The sequence below is a fragment of the Triticum urartu genome, chromosome 2, assembly GCF_003073215.2.
Source record: "Triticum urartu cultivar G1812 chromosome 2, Tu2.1, whole genome shotgun sequence".
NCBI classification, from domain to species: Eukaryota; Viridiplantae; Streptophyta; class Magnoliopsida; order Poales; family Poaceae; genus Triticum; species Triticum urartu.
In genome coordinates this window covers 530,244,871-530,261,378 of record NC_053023.1, presented here as the reverse complement: position 1 = coordinate 530,261,378, position 16,508 = coordinate 530,244,871, and positions in this window count along the sequence as shown.

Below are 16,508 nucleotides of genomic sequence, written 5' to 3'. Positions count from 1 at the left end.
TCTAATAGTAATGTTAGCAAGGAAATCATTATATTCAGATTTATGGGGCTCACTAAGACTACCCCATTACGGAATTTTGCATGCATCACAATAATCTTCTAGGTCCATGGTATAAGGTTCATCATAAAGATCAAACATGACAATATGAGTATTACGCTTGGATGAAAACTCAAACCTCCGCATGAAGGAATCAGTGAGATAATAATATTGTTGGCACTTGTCCGCTAAGAAATCCTCAAGGCTGGCATTTTGTATGTACGCATAGTATTCATCCTTGAAACCTGCATGATCCATAAATTCATCCAATGGCCATTCACACAGCCTCACTTGATGAGCTTCCCTTGGTAGTTCAGAGTCCGGTTCACGTATCGCGTTCCTCGGTGCTTGCTTCCTTGAAGAACCACCTTGGTACATTCTCCTAGAAAATTTTCTTTTCTCTGAAAAATTTCTGAAATTTTTAGTGACTCAAAATAAAAGTGAATCAAACTCAACAAAATTGATAGCAACTTCTCCTATAAGTGCATAGAAGCTATATCATGCATCAAAACTACTTTGGACCATATACATTTGACATGCAAGCTCAAGAACAAGGTCACCACAGCAGAAATTTTTTGCAATGAATAAAGCACTGGAACAAAAACTAATTGGACCCTTGGAGGAGTCACATACCGAAGATCAATCCCCCAAAGCAGTTTTGTGAATGGAGCCTTGAGCAAGGAGATCGAAAATGGTAACAAGATGAGCAAGAACACGAGTTTGAGCTATGGAGTGATTTTTTCTGGAGGAAGAAGGAGTGGATGGGTGCTGAAATAAGTGGAGGGGGCCACGTGGGGCCCACAAGGTCAGGGGCACGCCCCAGGGGGGTGGGTGCGCCCTCCACCCTTGTGGCCAGTTCGTGAGGCCCCCTGGTGTGTTCTTTGCACCAGAAATTCTAAAATATTCTATAAAAATCATATCCAATTTTCAAGGCATTTGTAGAACTTTTATCTTCGGGACATTTTTTTATTGCATGGATAATTTAGAAAACAGACAGAAAATACTATTTTTGCTTTACTTAATCTAAAAAAACTGAAAGTAAAAGATGGGTACAGAAAGTTGTGCATTCTAAATTCATGCATCTCATGCTCATCAAAAGAAATCCATTAACAAGGTTGATCAAGTCTTATTAACAAACCCCTTCCGAGTAACATGAAATCGGAGAATTTTCGATACACTAGGTTACCTCAATGGGGATATGCATTTCCCCAACAATAAGAATATCATATTTCTTTTTGGCAGTAGGAAGAGGGAATTCAAAACTTCCAATAGTAATAGTTGAAAATTTTCCAATAGAATTGATACTATGAACTTGAGGCTGTTTCTTCGGAAAGTGTACCGTATGCTCATTACCATTAACATAAAAAGTGACATTGCCTTTGTTGCAATCAATAACAGCCCCTGCAGTATTTAAAAATGGTCTATCAAGAATAATTGACATACTGTCGTCCTCGGGAATATCCAGAATAACAAAGTCTGTTAAGATAGTGATGTTTGCAACCACAACAGGCACATCCTCACAAATACCAATGGGTATAGCAGTTGATTTATCAGCCATTTGCAAAGAAATTTCAGTAGATGTCAACTTATTCAATTCAAGTCTACGATATAAAGAGAAAGACATAACACTAACACCGGCTCCAAGATCACATAAAGCAGTTTTAACATAGTTCCTTTGAATGGAGTATGGTATAGTTGGTACTCCTGGATCTCCAAGTTTCTTTGGTATTCCACCCTTAAAAGTATAATTAGCAAGCATGGTGGAAATTTCAGCTTTCGGTATGTTTCTTTAATTAGTAACAATATCTTTCATATACTTAGCATAAGGAGGCATTTTAAGCATATCAGTTAAACACATACGCAAAAAGATAGGTCTAATCATTTCAGCAAAGCGCTCAAATCCTTGTCATCCTTTTTCTTGGATGGCTTAGGAGGAAAGGGCATGGGTTTCTGAACCCATGGCTATCTTTGTTTACCATGTTTCGTAGTAACTCTCTTATCATAATGTTGATTCTTTGATTGTGGGTTATCAAGATCAAGAACAGGTTCAGTCTCTACATCATTATCATTACTAGGTTGAGCATCAACATGAACATCATTATTAGCATTATCACTAGGTTCATGTTCATCACCAGATTGTGTCTTAGCATCAGTAATAGAAATATCATTGGGATTCTCGGGTGTGTCTATAGCAGGTTCACTAGCATGCAAAGTCCTATCAGTTTTCTTTTTCTTTTTATTACTAGGACTAGGTGCATCAGTATTAGTTCTCTTAGAATCCTGCTCAACTCTCTTAGGATGGCCCTTAGGATACAAAGGTTCCTGGGTCATTTTACCACCTCTAGTCATAACCCTAACAGCATTATCATTATTCTTACTATTCAACTCATTAAGCAATTCATCTTGAGCTTTAACTACTTGTTCTACTTGAGTTGTAACCATGGAAGCATGTTTAATAATAAGCTTAAGATCATTACCAGTACTATTCATATAATTACTCATGTGATCAAGCATGTAAGCATTACGTTTCAATTGTCTACTAACATAAACATTGAAGTTCTCTTGTTTAACAATAAAATTATCAAACTCATCAAAGCATTGTCTAGCAGACTTATTATGAGGAATATCATCTTCATCAAATCTACAGAGAGAGTTTACCTCTACTACATGTGTCGGGTTATCAAGACCATGTATTTCCTCAATAGGTGGTAGGTTTTTAACATCTTCAGCTTTAATACCCTTTTCTTTCATAGATTTCTTTGCCCCTTGCATATCTTCAGGAATGAGAAATAGAATACCCCTCTTCTTTGGAGTTGGCTTCGGATTTGGTTCAGGAAGTGTCCAATCATTTTTATTACTCAATATATTATTCAATAGCAATTCAGCTTGCTCAACAGTTCTTTCCTTGAAAACACAACCAGCACAACTATCCAGGTGGTCTCTAGAAGCATCGGTTAGTCCATTATAAAAGATATCAAGTATTTCATTTTTCTTGAGAGGATGATCAGGCAAAGCATTAAGTAATTGGAGAAGCCTCTCCCAAGCTTGTGGGAGACTCTCTTCTTCAATTTGGACAAAATTATATATTTACCTTAAAGCAGCTTGTTTCTTGTGAGCGGGGAAATATTTTGCAGAGAAGTAATATATCATATCCCGGGGACTACGCACACAACCAGGAGAAAGAGAATTAAACCATATCTTAGCATCACCCTTTAATGAGAAAGGAAACAATTTAAGGATATAGTAATAGCGAATTTTTTCCTCATGAGTAAATAGGGTGGCTATATCATTCAATTTTGTATGATGTACCAGAACAGTTTCAGATTCATAGCCATGAAAAGGATCAGATTCAACCAAAGTAATTAACTTAGGATCGACAGAGAATTCATAATCCTTATCAGTAACAAAGCTAGTGAAGTAGCAAAAGCGGGATCATATTTCATTCTAGCATTCAAGGATTTTTCTTCCAGCTTAGCTAACAATTTCTTATGATCTTCTCTATCATTGCAAGAAAAGAAGTCTCTAGCAGTTTCTTCATCCATAACATAACCCTCAGGAACAATAGGCAATTCATATCAAGGGGGAGAATCATAATCATAATCTTCAATAATATCATCAGTTTTAGTAATTTCATTCTCTCTAGCCCTAGCAAGTTGTTCATCAAGAAATTCACCCAGTGGCATAGTATCATCAAGCAAACAAGTAGTATCATCACAAGCATCATTCATAGTAGAAGTGGCATCAACAATACATGCGACATATCGGAATCAATAGCAGGTGTAGGTGTCGCAACTTTACTCAAAACAGAAGGATAATCAAGTGCAGAGCTAGCTGGCAGTTCCTTACCTCCCCTCGTAGTTGAGGGAAAAATCTTAGTTCTTTGATGTTTCAGATTCCTCATAGTGATCAACAGATATAAATCCCAAGTGACTCAGATAATAGAGCTATGCTCCCCGGAAACGGCGCTAGAAAAAGGTCTTGATAACCCACAAGTACAGGGGATCACAACAGTTTTCGAGGGTAGAGTATTCAACCCAAATTTATTGATTCGACACAAGGGGAGCCAAAGAATATTCATGGGTATTAGCAGCTGAGTTATCAATTCAACCACACCTGAAAGACTTAATATCTGCAGCAAAATATTTTGTAGCAAAGTAGTATGGAAGTAACGGTAACAATGGCAATAGTAATAATAGCAGTTTCGTAGCAATCGTAACAGTGGCAATGGAAAAGTAACTGAGCAAAGATCAATATGTGAAAAGCTCATAGGCAATGGATCAATGATGGATAATTATGTCGTATGTCATTCATCATGCAACGATTATAACATAGGGTGACACAGAACTAGCTCCAGTTCATCAATATAATGTAGGCATGTATTCCGAATATAGTCATACATGCTTATGGAAAAGAACTTGCATGACATCTTTTGTCCTACCCTCCCGTGGTAGCAGGGTCCTATTGGAAACTAAGGGATATTAAGGCCTCCTTTTAATAGAGTACCGGACCAAAGCATTAGCACTTAGTGAATACATGAACTCCTCAAACTACGGTCATCACTGGGAGTGGTCCCGACTATTGTCACTACAGGGTTGCCGGATCATAACACATAGTAGGCGACTATAACTTGCAATATTGAATCAAGAACACAAATATATTTATGAAAATATAAAGGGTTCATATCTGAGTTCATGGCACTCGGGCCCTAGTGACAAGCATTAAGCCTACAATGGAGTTACTCACGAACGGCGATGAGAATCATGGAATTGGTGATGGAGGATGGTTGATGATGACAATGGCGACGGATTCCCCTCTCTCGAGCCCCGAACGGGCTCCAGATTTGCCCTCCCGAGGAAGAACAGGGCTTGGCGGTGGCTCCATATCGTAAAACATGATGAATCCTTCTCTCCGATTTTTTCCCCGAAAGTGAATATATGGAGTTGGAGTTGAGGTCAGTGGAGGTCCAGGGGGCCCACAAGGTTGGAGGGCGCGCCCCCACCCTTGTGGCTAGTGTGTGGGCCCCCTGATGCCAATTCTTTCGCCAATATTTTTTATTAATTCAAAAAATAATCTCCGTTGATTTTTAGGTCATTCCGAGAACTTTTATTTCTGCACAAAAATAACACCATAGCAATTCTGCCGAAAACAGCGTTAGTCCTGGTTAGTTCCATTCAAATCATGCAAGTTAGAGTCCAAAACAAGGGCAAAAGAGTTTGGAGAAGTGGATACACTGGAGACGTATCAACATGCCATGGTAAAAATTGTGTCCCAATTGGGGTAGGTTTGGGTATAAGCTTCTCACAAACCAGAGCTTCTCACAACAAGCCGGATGGTTTGGGTAGGGAACGTGCCACCTTTGGGGACGGAACGATATATGTTGCCTCTTATTGCTTTCAAAAAAATTCTAGTGTCAACATAGAACAACATGGGTGTTGTGTTAAATTTCAGAATATTTCTAGGCATTAACTAGGGTTTCTAGGCATTTTATGTGGATAATTCAAATTTGAACTACAAGCACATGCTCCAGTGCATATAAATTGGTTAAAAAAACAAATCTGTGTCCTTGGGTGCATGCTTAGGTCCCATGCAAGAAATGTGAATGAATTTAACACCCTGCCACCGTCACTCGGCCGCAAACATTGAGATACATGCTTTTTAAATTCTAGTAAATCCAAAACTCGTCTGAAATTCACGAATCTTGGCATGCTATCATTGAGCGGCATCAACATGCTATGGTAAGAACTTTGTCCCGTTTGGGGCAAGTTTTGGTATAAGCTTCTCAAAACAAGCCTCATGGTTTCGGTATGGAACGTTTCACCTTTGGGTATGAAATGATATACGTCGCCTCTTCTTGATTTCAATTTTTTCTCTAGTGTCAAGATAAAACAACAGGAGTGTTGTGTTAATTTTTGGAATTTTTCGGGGTTCATTTGGGCATTTTTATACATTAATTGAACTTTTAATGCTTTTATGTGCATAATTCGAATTTGAACTACAGGCACATGCTCTAATGCATATAAATTGGTTGAAAATTCAAATTTGGGTCCTTGGTTGCATGCTTAGGTCCCATGCAAGAAATGAGAATGAATGTCGAATACCCTGCCACCGTCACTTGGCCATGAATATTGAGATACTTGGTTTTTAAATTCTAGTAAATCCAAAACTCATCTGAAATTCATGAAACTTGGCATGCTATCATGGAGCGGCATCAACATGTCGTGGTAAAATTTTTGTCCCATTTGGGGCAAGTTTGGGTATAAGCTTCTCACAAACCAGAGCTTCTCAGAACAAGCCTGATGGTTTCGGTAGGGAACGTGCCACCTTTGGGGATGAAATGATATCCGTTGCCTCTTATTGCTTTCCAAAATTTTCTAGTGTCAACATGGAACAACAGGAGTGTTGTGTTAAATTTTGGATTTTTTGGGGGTTCGTTTGGACATTTTTATACATTAACTGGGTTTTCTAGGAATTTATTGTGCATAATTCAAATTTGAACTACATGCAAATGCTCCAGCGCATATAAATTGGTCGAAAAATCAAATATGTGTCCTTGGTTGCATGCTTAGGTCCCATGCAAGAAATGGGAACGAATATCAAACATCTTGCCACTGTCACTCGGCCGCAAACATTGAGATACCTGGTTTTTAAATTCTAGTAAATCCAAAACTCGTCTGAAATTCATGAAACTTGGCATGCTATGATGGAGCAGCGTCAACATGCCCTGGTAAATTTTTTGTCCCATTTGGGGCATGTTTGGGTATAAGCTTCTCACAAACCAGAGCTTCTCACAATAAGCCTGATGGTTTTGGTAGGGAACTTCCCACCTTTGGGGATGAAACGATATCCGTTGCCTCTCATTGCTTTCAAAAAATTTCTAGTGTCAACATAGAACAACATGATTTTTTTGTTAAATTTTGGATATTTTTCGGGATTCGTTTGGACATTTTTATACATTAACTAGGTTTCTAGGCAGTTTATGTGCATAATTCAAATTTGAACTACATGCATATGCTTTGGTGCATATAAATTGGTTGAAAAATCAAATCCGTGTCCCCAGGTGCATGCTTAGGTCCCATGCAAGAAATGGCAATGAATTTCAAACACCAGGGCATTGTTGATTGCCGACAAAACGTTGAGATACTTTGTTTTTAAATTCTAGTAAATACAAAACTCGTCTGAAATTCATGAAACTTGACATGCTATCATGGAATGGCACCCGACATGCTGTGGTATTTTTCGTGTCCACTTGAGAGAAGGCGCACTCGAATAACAGGCAACAAAGGCATTTTGAAACAAATAGCTCCCACTATAACATCTCAAACGTTTTGTATAATTTAAATCATATGCGTTCTGTTAACCACTCACGTGACACCACGACTCACTCTTTTAATGGCTAGGAGGTGCCGTTAGACATGTGCTTGACTAAACGGGAGGCGTGCGAGCTGTACTCCAATGCGTAGGCTCACCGGGAAGCGTGCGAGCTGTACGCCGCATAGGCTCACCGAAAAGCGATCCCTTTAACTTCCATGGCCGCCTCCTTGCTCGCATCCTCTCCATTAATGGTTCCCAAGCCGCAGTTAAATACGGTTTTAAATATAAAACACTCATTGCGAACATTTTAGTTAGAACACCCGTACGCAAACTGACAGCTTCCCTAGGAAGCCAAGAGAAAATGTGTCAAGCAGGATTTATGCAGCTCTTGATCGCAAACGTCTTGGTTAGAACACCCGTATGCAAACCGACAGCTTCCCCAGAAAGCCAAGAGAAAATGTGCCGAGCAGGATTTGTACATCCCTTCAACGCAAAATATTGTTTTGGATGACCCATCTGCAACCACGTACAAACAATTTGGTAAGATTTGCATCTGTCATATTGGGTATGTTGCAATTTGTCAAACTGGAAAGATTGACATTTGTTGATCTAGTAACATTACCATTTTTCAATCCTTGTAACACTGCGATTTGTCAAAATATGTAGCTAAAAATCACTAGCACTACCTAATTTTTGCAACTAAAATTCAGTAATTAAGCATAGATTTCGTTCATAGATTAAGCAGTCGTTCTTTATACAAACAGTTCAACTCAACAGCTAAACCGACCAAACTTTTCCCCAATTGTTGCCAACCACGTACTGAAATAGCTAGTTCAACTATATATACTAGCTAATTTTAAGTATGTTGTACAGTTCACCACATCTATAGTCAGATGAACTGAACAAAATAGCCCCTAAATACTACTACAACTATGGAGGGGATTTACTACTTCCCGCAGCCTCTCCTCTGTCGAGCGCGCTCAGTAAGAGGCAGAGGAGGAGGAGCCTACCGACGAGCTGGACAACTGCAATACGGTGCCTGCCACTGTTGCAGCTTCAGCGTCGCTCACCTCGAACGCCCTTTGCCGCTCCAGACGACCCCTCTCGAAGTGGTGGTTCTCTTCGTAGATCTCCTAATTCCTCGAGCCTGAGGCAGCGTGTGCCGTGGCCACGGCAGTGGTAAGGCTCTATGCATGCTCGACGAGGCGCTCCTCCTCCTCCCGGAGGAACTCGGTGTAGCGCGCAAGGTCGCTGACGCACGTGCGGGCCTCCACCTCCGCCTCCCACCTTCGGGCGGCGGTGGCGGAGCGAGTGATGACCCTAGCAGTCGACGGTGGGCTGGCGGCCATGGTGGCCAATGATGGGGTGGCATCCACTACCACCACCTCTGCCTTTGGGCCGCGGTGGCGGAGCGGGTGATGGCCGGCAGTGGGGTGGCGGCCAGGATGGCAACCTCCCGCCTTCAGGCTGCGGCGGCAGAGTGGACGATGGCCCTGGCTTTCGATGATGGTGTGGCGGCAACGGCGGATGATAACAGCTGCCAACGGGCAGCTGCGGCGGAGCGTGTGGCGGGTGTACCACGCACACCCAACAGGGACGCCACACGCACTACACTTCTTCTGGGACTGCACTGCCGCCATGGTGTAGCCTCCTAGCCGGGGTTGTCCTCTGATGACGACGGAGTGGCTGAGCGACGACGACAGACCGGTGCCATTGGTGATCGTGGGAGAAGCAGACTAGATAAGCTACAGGGAGGGAGGGGAAAATTCGACGCAGGACTCGCCGGCCGTGAGGGTTTATATAGCAGGCCGGTAAGCATTGGGATTTTGGGGGATTTCACCAAGTCAGGGGGAGCTTGTGCAGGAACCTGCGAGGTTGTGCAGGAACGAGCTCACCGACGATTCATTGGCGCCACTTCGAGCCACCGTTTGGCCAAAAGAATGCCCCTCCCCCCATGTTGCGCAAGCTTGCGCTGTAAGCCGTCTGCGGTAGCGGGGTGACAAGACGTGTGTCGGTGTCAAAACCAGCGGATCTCGGGTAGGGGGTCCCGAACTGTGCGTCTAGGCCGGATGGTAACAGGAGGCAAGGGACACGAAGTTTTACCCAGGTTCAGGCCCTCTCGATGGAGGTAAAACCCTACGTCCTGCTTGATTAATATTGATGATATGGGTAGTACAAGAGTAGATCTACCGCGAGATCGGAGAGGCTAAACCCTAGAAGCTAGCCTATGGTATGATTGTTGTTGTGTATGTTGTCCTACGGACTAAAACCCTCCGGTTTATATAGACACCGGAGAGGGTTAGGGTTACACAAAGTCAGTTACAATGGTAGGAGATCTGTATATCCGTATCACCAAGCTTGCCTTCATCACCAAGGAAAGTCCCTTCCGAACACGGGACGAAGTCTTCAATCTTGTATCTTCATAGTCCAGGAGTCCGGCTGAAGGTATAGTCCGGTCATCCGGACACCCCCTAATCCAGGACTCCCTTAGTAGCCCCTGAACCAGGCTTCAATGACGACGAGTCTGGCGTGCAGATTGTCTTCGGCATTGCAAGGCGGGTTCCTCCTGCAAGTACTTCATAGAAGATTTTGAACACAAAGATAGTGTCCGACTCTGCAAAATAAGTTTCCACATATTGCCATAGAGAGAATAATATTTACACAAATCTAATCTGCTGACGTATTCCGTAGTGTGACACACCACGGCCAAGCCTTTATCCAAGTTGTTTCATTATCCCACCTCAGCGTGTCATGCGAGGCGGTTTCCTTGGCACGTCTTGTTAAAGCAGAGATCGTGTCCCCTTATTCTGGGATTCTCATCAATACGGGCATGGGTAACCCAACCGCGCCATTGATTACGGCGCTTGGAGATAAGCGAGTTTTACCAGGTTGGTGGGGACACATAGTTGCGTCCACCCATATAAGGGGATAAGGATCCACCTTTTCACCTACGCCTTCTTGCTCCCTTGCTTATCCATTCTCGCGTACTCGAGCTCTAGCGCCCAAGTCCGCACTCCCCACCTCAACCTTCTCCAACCATGTCCGGAGCGGGAGGCAAGTGGATGGTCTCCTCTGTCACGGAGGGACACATCAAAAAACTGAGGAAGGCCGGATACTTGTCTAACGACATTGCGTACCGGCTTCCCGAAAAGGGGCAGCTCATCCCCACCCCTAGGCCCCATGAGAGGGTGGTGTTCCTCCCCCATTTCCTCCGCGGACTGGGCTTCCCTCTTCACCCATTTGTCCAGGGGCTCATGTTCTACTATGGCCTGGATTTCCACGATCTGGCCCCGAACTTTGTCCTCAACAACTCAGCGTTTATCGTCGTGTGTGAGGCTTTCCTCCGCATCCGCCCCCATTTCGGCCTATGGCTCAAGACTTTCAATGTCAAGCCGAAGGTGGTGTGCGGCAACCAGGCAGAGTGCGGAGGCGCCATGGTGTGCAAGATGGCCAACGTCTTATGGCTCGAGGGCTCCTTTGTGGAGACCCTGAAGGGGTGGCAATCGGGGTGGTTTTACATCACCGAGCTGCGCGACCCCGAATGGGTCGCAGCCCCCAAGTTTCGATCCGGACCCCCTACGCGGCTCACCTCCTGGAAGGAGACGGGCCTGTCGTGGGGTAAAAAAGGAGAGCTGACCGGACTCCAAACATGCGTCCCAACCCTGGTGGACAAGAAGCTCAAACTTGTCAACGTAGTCCAGGATATGCTCATCCGCCTGATCCTCCCGTGTCAACAACGGGCTTTCAACCAGTGGGAGTTCGACCCGGCATGGCACCAAACTCTGAGCAGGCTCTTCGACACGACATATGAAGATGCCTGGAAGGTGCTTTTCAAGGGCGCCGAGGCCCCCGCATCCGCTACCGAGGATCGCGGATTCAGTACGCAGCGTCACGCTCATGTGGTAAGCTTTTTTTCCTTTTACAGGGTATCAGTTTTTCATAGTTTGACTCCATGCGGGATCTAAGCTCCCTTACCTTTGACAGGATTGGCAGGTGACGTCCGGACAAATCAACTATCCGGCTCCTTTGCCCGAAGGCCCAGCGGACGCTCGCTTGGCGAAGCTACTGGTTCCGGCACCCTATGTGGTGCCGGAGAAGAAGGCCGCGAAAAAGGCCACGGGGACTCGAGAGAGTGCCCGGCGCCAGGAGGTGTCGGATCCATCATCCGACGGTTCCGAGGCGCATTCCTCCCATGAAGACGAGGAGGAAGAAGAAGAGACCTCTCCCCCTCCAGCGGGAGGAGAGAAGAAAAGGAAGGCCGCCCTCTCTGGGGAGGCCGGAGGGTCCAAGAAGGGGAAAACCCTTCCTCCGGACTACTCCACCGACGCCGATGACGGCGGAGAGGAGTGGCCGCCCAGGGCCAAGCCGCTGGCAAAATCATAAGTATCCGGATACCAGAGTAATTCATAGTATTCGTTTATTGCACAGCTTTCCCTTATGTCGAATATGTTTATGCAGCCCACCCAAAGACCAGCTCGACGCGTCGTCGAGCGGCTCACTGGACTCGTCGGACGTGAACTCGCTTCCGACGGCTTCCTCTCCCCGCCCTACGGAAAACACCGAAGTGTTATCCCAACAGGTTCCAAGCCGGGAGGAGGTGGTCGTGGAGGCGCCGCAAGGCGACCTCCCGGACTCCAGGAGTGAAGGGGATGAAACCCCCCAGGGCTCCAAGTCCGGCTCTAGGCCGGACACCGCTCCAGAACCTTCAAAGGTTCCAGAGTCCGGCGAGGGACCTCCTTCCAAGAGGAGCAAGCCCACCATGCCGGTGACCCCCGTCCAACTGGAGGCGCCGGACAATCTGTTGGAGGCGCTCCAAGGCGCCTCCATCGACGAGGAGCACCGCACCATTATGAGTGCGGTGGTCCATAAGGTTAAGTCCGCCAAGGGCGGACTGGCTGAAGCTTGTACTAGTCTTTTAACAGGCTTTGAGGTAAGTAAAGAATGTGTAAATAATATTACCGCATAGACAGTAGCCCCTGATGCTCTGTTTGGCGTTCGGGAAGAAAATCCGAATAGAGGATCAAATAAAATTCGCATGAGTCTAACAAAAAGGAGTCAATATGCGTATGCAGGCTTCTCTGCTTGCGTCCGCCGCACTGACTGCGGAAGTGGACACGCTAAAGCAGAACCTCGAGCGGTCCGAGCAAGAGCTCGGGCGTGCCAAGAAGCAGCTCGAGGAAAATGAAGGTAAGAAATACCTTGTTTAAATATATATAAAAAGGTGCAATTGCAAAAAATGACAGGATTGTCGTGGCTATTGTAGGGGCCACATCTGAGGTGGCGACCCTTAAGCAAGCGCTGGTCGAGGCCGAGAAGAGGGCGGCCTCGGAGCGCACCGAGCGGGGTAAGTATGAGGCCGAGGTTGGCAAGGTACGGCAAGAGCTCCAGGCTCTCATGGAAAAACATGAGAGTTTGGAGCTTGACTCAAAGACGTGAGCGTCCGAGCTCGCGGTGGCTATTGAAAATGCCAAGTCTGCCAAGGCCGAATCCCAGAAGACCCTCCAGGAGTTGGATGAGGTGAAGAAGATAGCGGCGGGTAAGGCATTCTTTATGCAAAGCAAACACATAAACGTGAGTTACTTGTTACTTACCCGAATCCGGAGCTCTCCAGGAGCGTTCGCAGATCTTCTCCGGAGTGTGTCCGATGCCGCCGCATTCTATCGAGCCAAGGAGGGCAGCTCGACAGAGAAGTTGTTCTGGTCTCAGTATTCTGAGGCCGGACACCCCGTGCCCCTGAGCGACCAGCTGAAGCAACTGGTCGAGCTCCACAAGGCGGCCGAACAGGCCATGAAGGGCCTCATAGTTTGGCTGTGGCCTGGAGGGGCTCTGCCTAGGAGCTATTTCGGGCTGGTACGGCGGCTGGTGGAGGCCTGTCCAAGGCTCGAAGTCATCAAGTGTTCCGTCTGCATTGAAGGTGCCCGTAGGGCCCTTGCCCGTGCTAAGGTGCACTGGGGCAAGCTGGATGCTGAGAAGCTTGTGAAGGACGGGCCACCGCCGGGGAAAGAGCATCGCAAGCCCAAGAATTATTATAAGGATGTTCTGAAGGGTGCCTGCCTTGTGGCGGATGAATGTTCTAGGGATGTAATTTTTGAGTGAAACTTGCTCGTTTTGTCCTGTGCGCTGAAAACTTGTTCATATGCGCTAAGCAATGCTGTTGGAATTTAAAATATTACCTTCTGTGCGGCTGTTTATCAATTCTGAGAGATGGCAAATCGTCGGCTTCTGCCCCCGTGCCGCTAGTGCTGGGGTGTTTGGGGATAAACCTGAGCGCTCTTTTTCCCATGTTTGGGTCCTTCGAGGGAGGCGCTCAGCCCAACGAACAAGGCAATCGGACTATAATGCATGAACACTCTCACTTAGCCATAGAATTCTATAATTTTAAATTTCGGTGAAGCCCCTGGTATTTGGAAGACCGAGTTCGGGGCGCTATCCACGCCTTGGCTGGACAGAGCCAGCTCCTCGCTCTAAGCGGCATAAGTCTTTAGGGACTCGAAAAACCTCTCGAACAGCGACCAGCTCTCGCTTCATCATGACAGTCAGTTTTAGCTTTCTCCACTGAGGTGCTCGACCCAGCTCAACTGGGGCACAATCGCAGTGGTTCTCCTAGTGCTACCTTAGCCGATATGGCGGAACGTAAGGCACCAAAACATAGGAGCCAGGCAAACCCAACTATTGACCCAAGACATGATTCGGAGCCGATGCATATAATGCTATAAGTTCGGGGTGCCGCACTTGTTAAAGTGTTCGGACTTCTCACACCATATTGAGGGGTGCTAAAGCCCCTGGCGTATTTAGGCCGTACCAAAGTGTACGGGTGCAATATGTCGTTAAGGAACATATATATATATATAAAGAGTAATGCAAAAATAGACAAAAGCTATGCACTGTTTATTAAAGAGGGCTGCGATCAAAGCAGAAGATACAAATAATGCGATAAGCAAAAGGTTGGACTATGTAACATGTCCGTTCCAGGGGCAAGCTACGGAATAGTATGCGAAACAGGTATACTGCTCGTGATAGAGACCACCTGGGAGTTTCGTAATGCGGCGTGGCTTGTCTGCTTCCCTGGTTCTTGCATCGTTTGTGCGGCAATTGAACTGCCGAACAGGCCTTCCGAAGAGTGGAGTCCTGAAAGTAAGAGAAAATTAAAAAATCGGCAGCCCCTGGTGCAGTTTAAGCGGTGTTTCGGGCATGCCGTGATGGTGCCCCTCCCCCTGTACCCATGGTATTTCTAGAGCGTAGTTATGTACGCGAAGTACTGGTGTCGCATTTTTGCGAGGGCTGGGGTTGGGGCCGCATTGCTACGCCTGCTCGGATAGTGCCAGGCAGTTTTGTTGTAGGTTACTCTGGGCGCGCTTGACGGTGTCCGGTCGTTTAATGGCCGGACTGGAGAACTGCCTGGAGAGGCTGCTTTGTACTTCCGCTGCAAGGGCCTCCGTGTGCTCCTCCATTTGGAGGGAGCGTTCGGTGTTTCCATTGACCGTAATTACTCCTCGGGGCCTGGTATCTTGAGCTTAAGGTATGCGTAGTGCGGTACCGCATTGAACTTGGCAAATGCAGTTCGCCCGAGCAGTGCGTGATAGCCACTGTGGAATGGGACTATGTCGAAGATTAACTCCTCGCTTCGGTAATTATCCGGAGATCCAAAGACCACTTCAAATGTGGCTGAGCCTATAGAGTTGGCCTCTACACCTGGTATTACGCCTTTAAAGGTTGTTTTGGTGGGCTTAATCCTCGAGGGATCTATGCCCATTTTCCGCACTGTATCCTGGTAAAGCAGGTTCAGGCTACTGCCGCCGTCCATAAGGACTCTAGTGAGATGAAATCCGTCAATAATTGGGTCTAGAACCAATGCGGCGAATCCGCCATGACGGATGCTAGTGGGATGGTCCCTTCGATCAAAGGTGATCGGACAGGAGGACCATGGGTTGAACTTTGGGGCGACTGGCTCTACTGCGTATACGTCCCTTAACGCGCGCTTCCGCTCCCTTTTGGGGACGTGGGTTGTGTATATCATGTTCACCGTCCGCACTTGTGGGGGAAAACCCTTCTGTCCACTGTTGTTCGGCGGCCGGGGCTCCTCGTCGTCATCGCTATGTAGCCCCTTGTCTTCATTATCGGCGTTTAACTTGCCTGCCTTCTTGAACACCCAACAATCCCTGTTTGTGTGATTGGCCGGCTTTTCGGGGGTGCCATGTATCTGGCACAAGCGGTCGAGTATTCGGTCCAAACTGGACGGGCCCCTAGGATTCCTTTTGAATGGCTTTTTCCACTGACCGGATTTAGAGCCTCTGAATCCGGCATTAACTGCCGTATCCTCGGTATTGTCGCCGTTAATGCGGCGCTTCTGCTTGTTGCGACACGACCTGCCACTACTGTCCCTGGTATTCGAGTTACCAGGGTTCTTGGTCATATTGTTGCTACGAGCAAGCCAGCTGTCTTCTCCCGCGCAAAAGCGGGTCATGAGTGTTGTGAGTGCTGCCATAGACTTCGGCTTTTCCTGTCCAAGGTGCCTGGCAAGCCACTCGTCACGGATATTGTGCTTGAAGGCTGCTATGGCCTCAGCGTCCGGACAGTCGACTATTTGATTTTTCTTTGTTAGGAACCGTGTCCAGAATTGCCTGGCCGATTCCTCTGGCTGCTGAATTACGTGACTTAGGTCATCGGCGTCTGGGGGTCGCACATAAGTGCCCTGGAAATTGTCGAGGAATGCGGCTTCCAGGTCCTCCCAACAACTGATTGATCCTGTTGGCAACCTGTTAAGCCAATGCCGAGCTGGTCCTTTAAGCTTGAGTGGGAGGTATTTGATGGCGTGGAAATCATCGCCGTGTGCCATGTGGATATGAAGGAAATAATCCTCGATCCATACCGCAGGATCTGTTGAGCCATCATATGATTCGATATTTACGGGTTTGAAACCCTCGGGGATTTGATGATCCATTATTTCGTCTGTGAAGCATAGTGGGTGTGCGGCGCCTCTGCACTGGGCTATATCACGACGTGGCTCCAATGAGCTTTGTCTACTGTGTTCGGCCCTGCCGAATTTGTGGCCAGCATGACGGTTACCGTCTCGAGCCGTGGGGCGCCCACGCGATCCGTAATCGATCTTGTTTGCCTTGCCTTGTCCTCCAACATATCTCGTAAGTCCGGCGCATATTCCC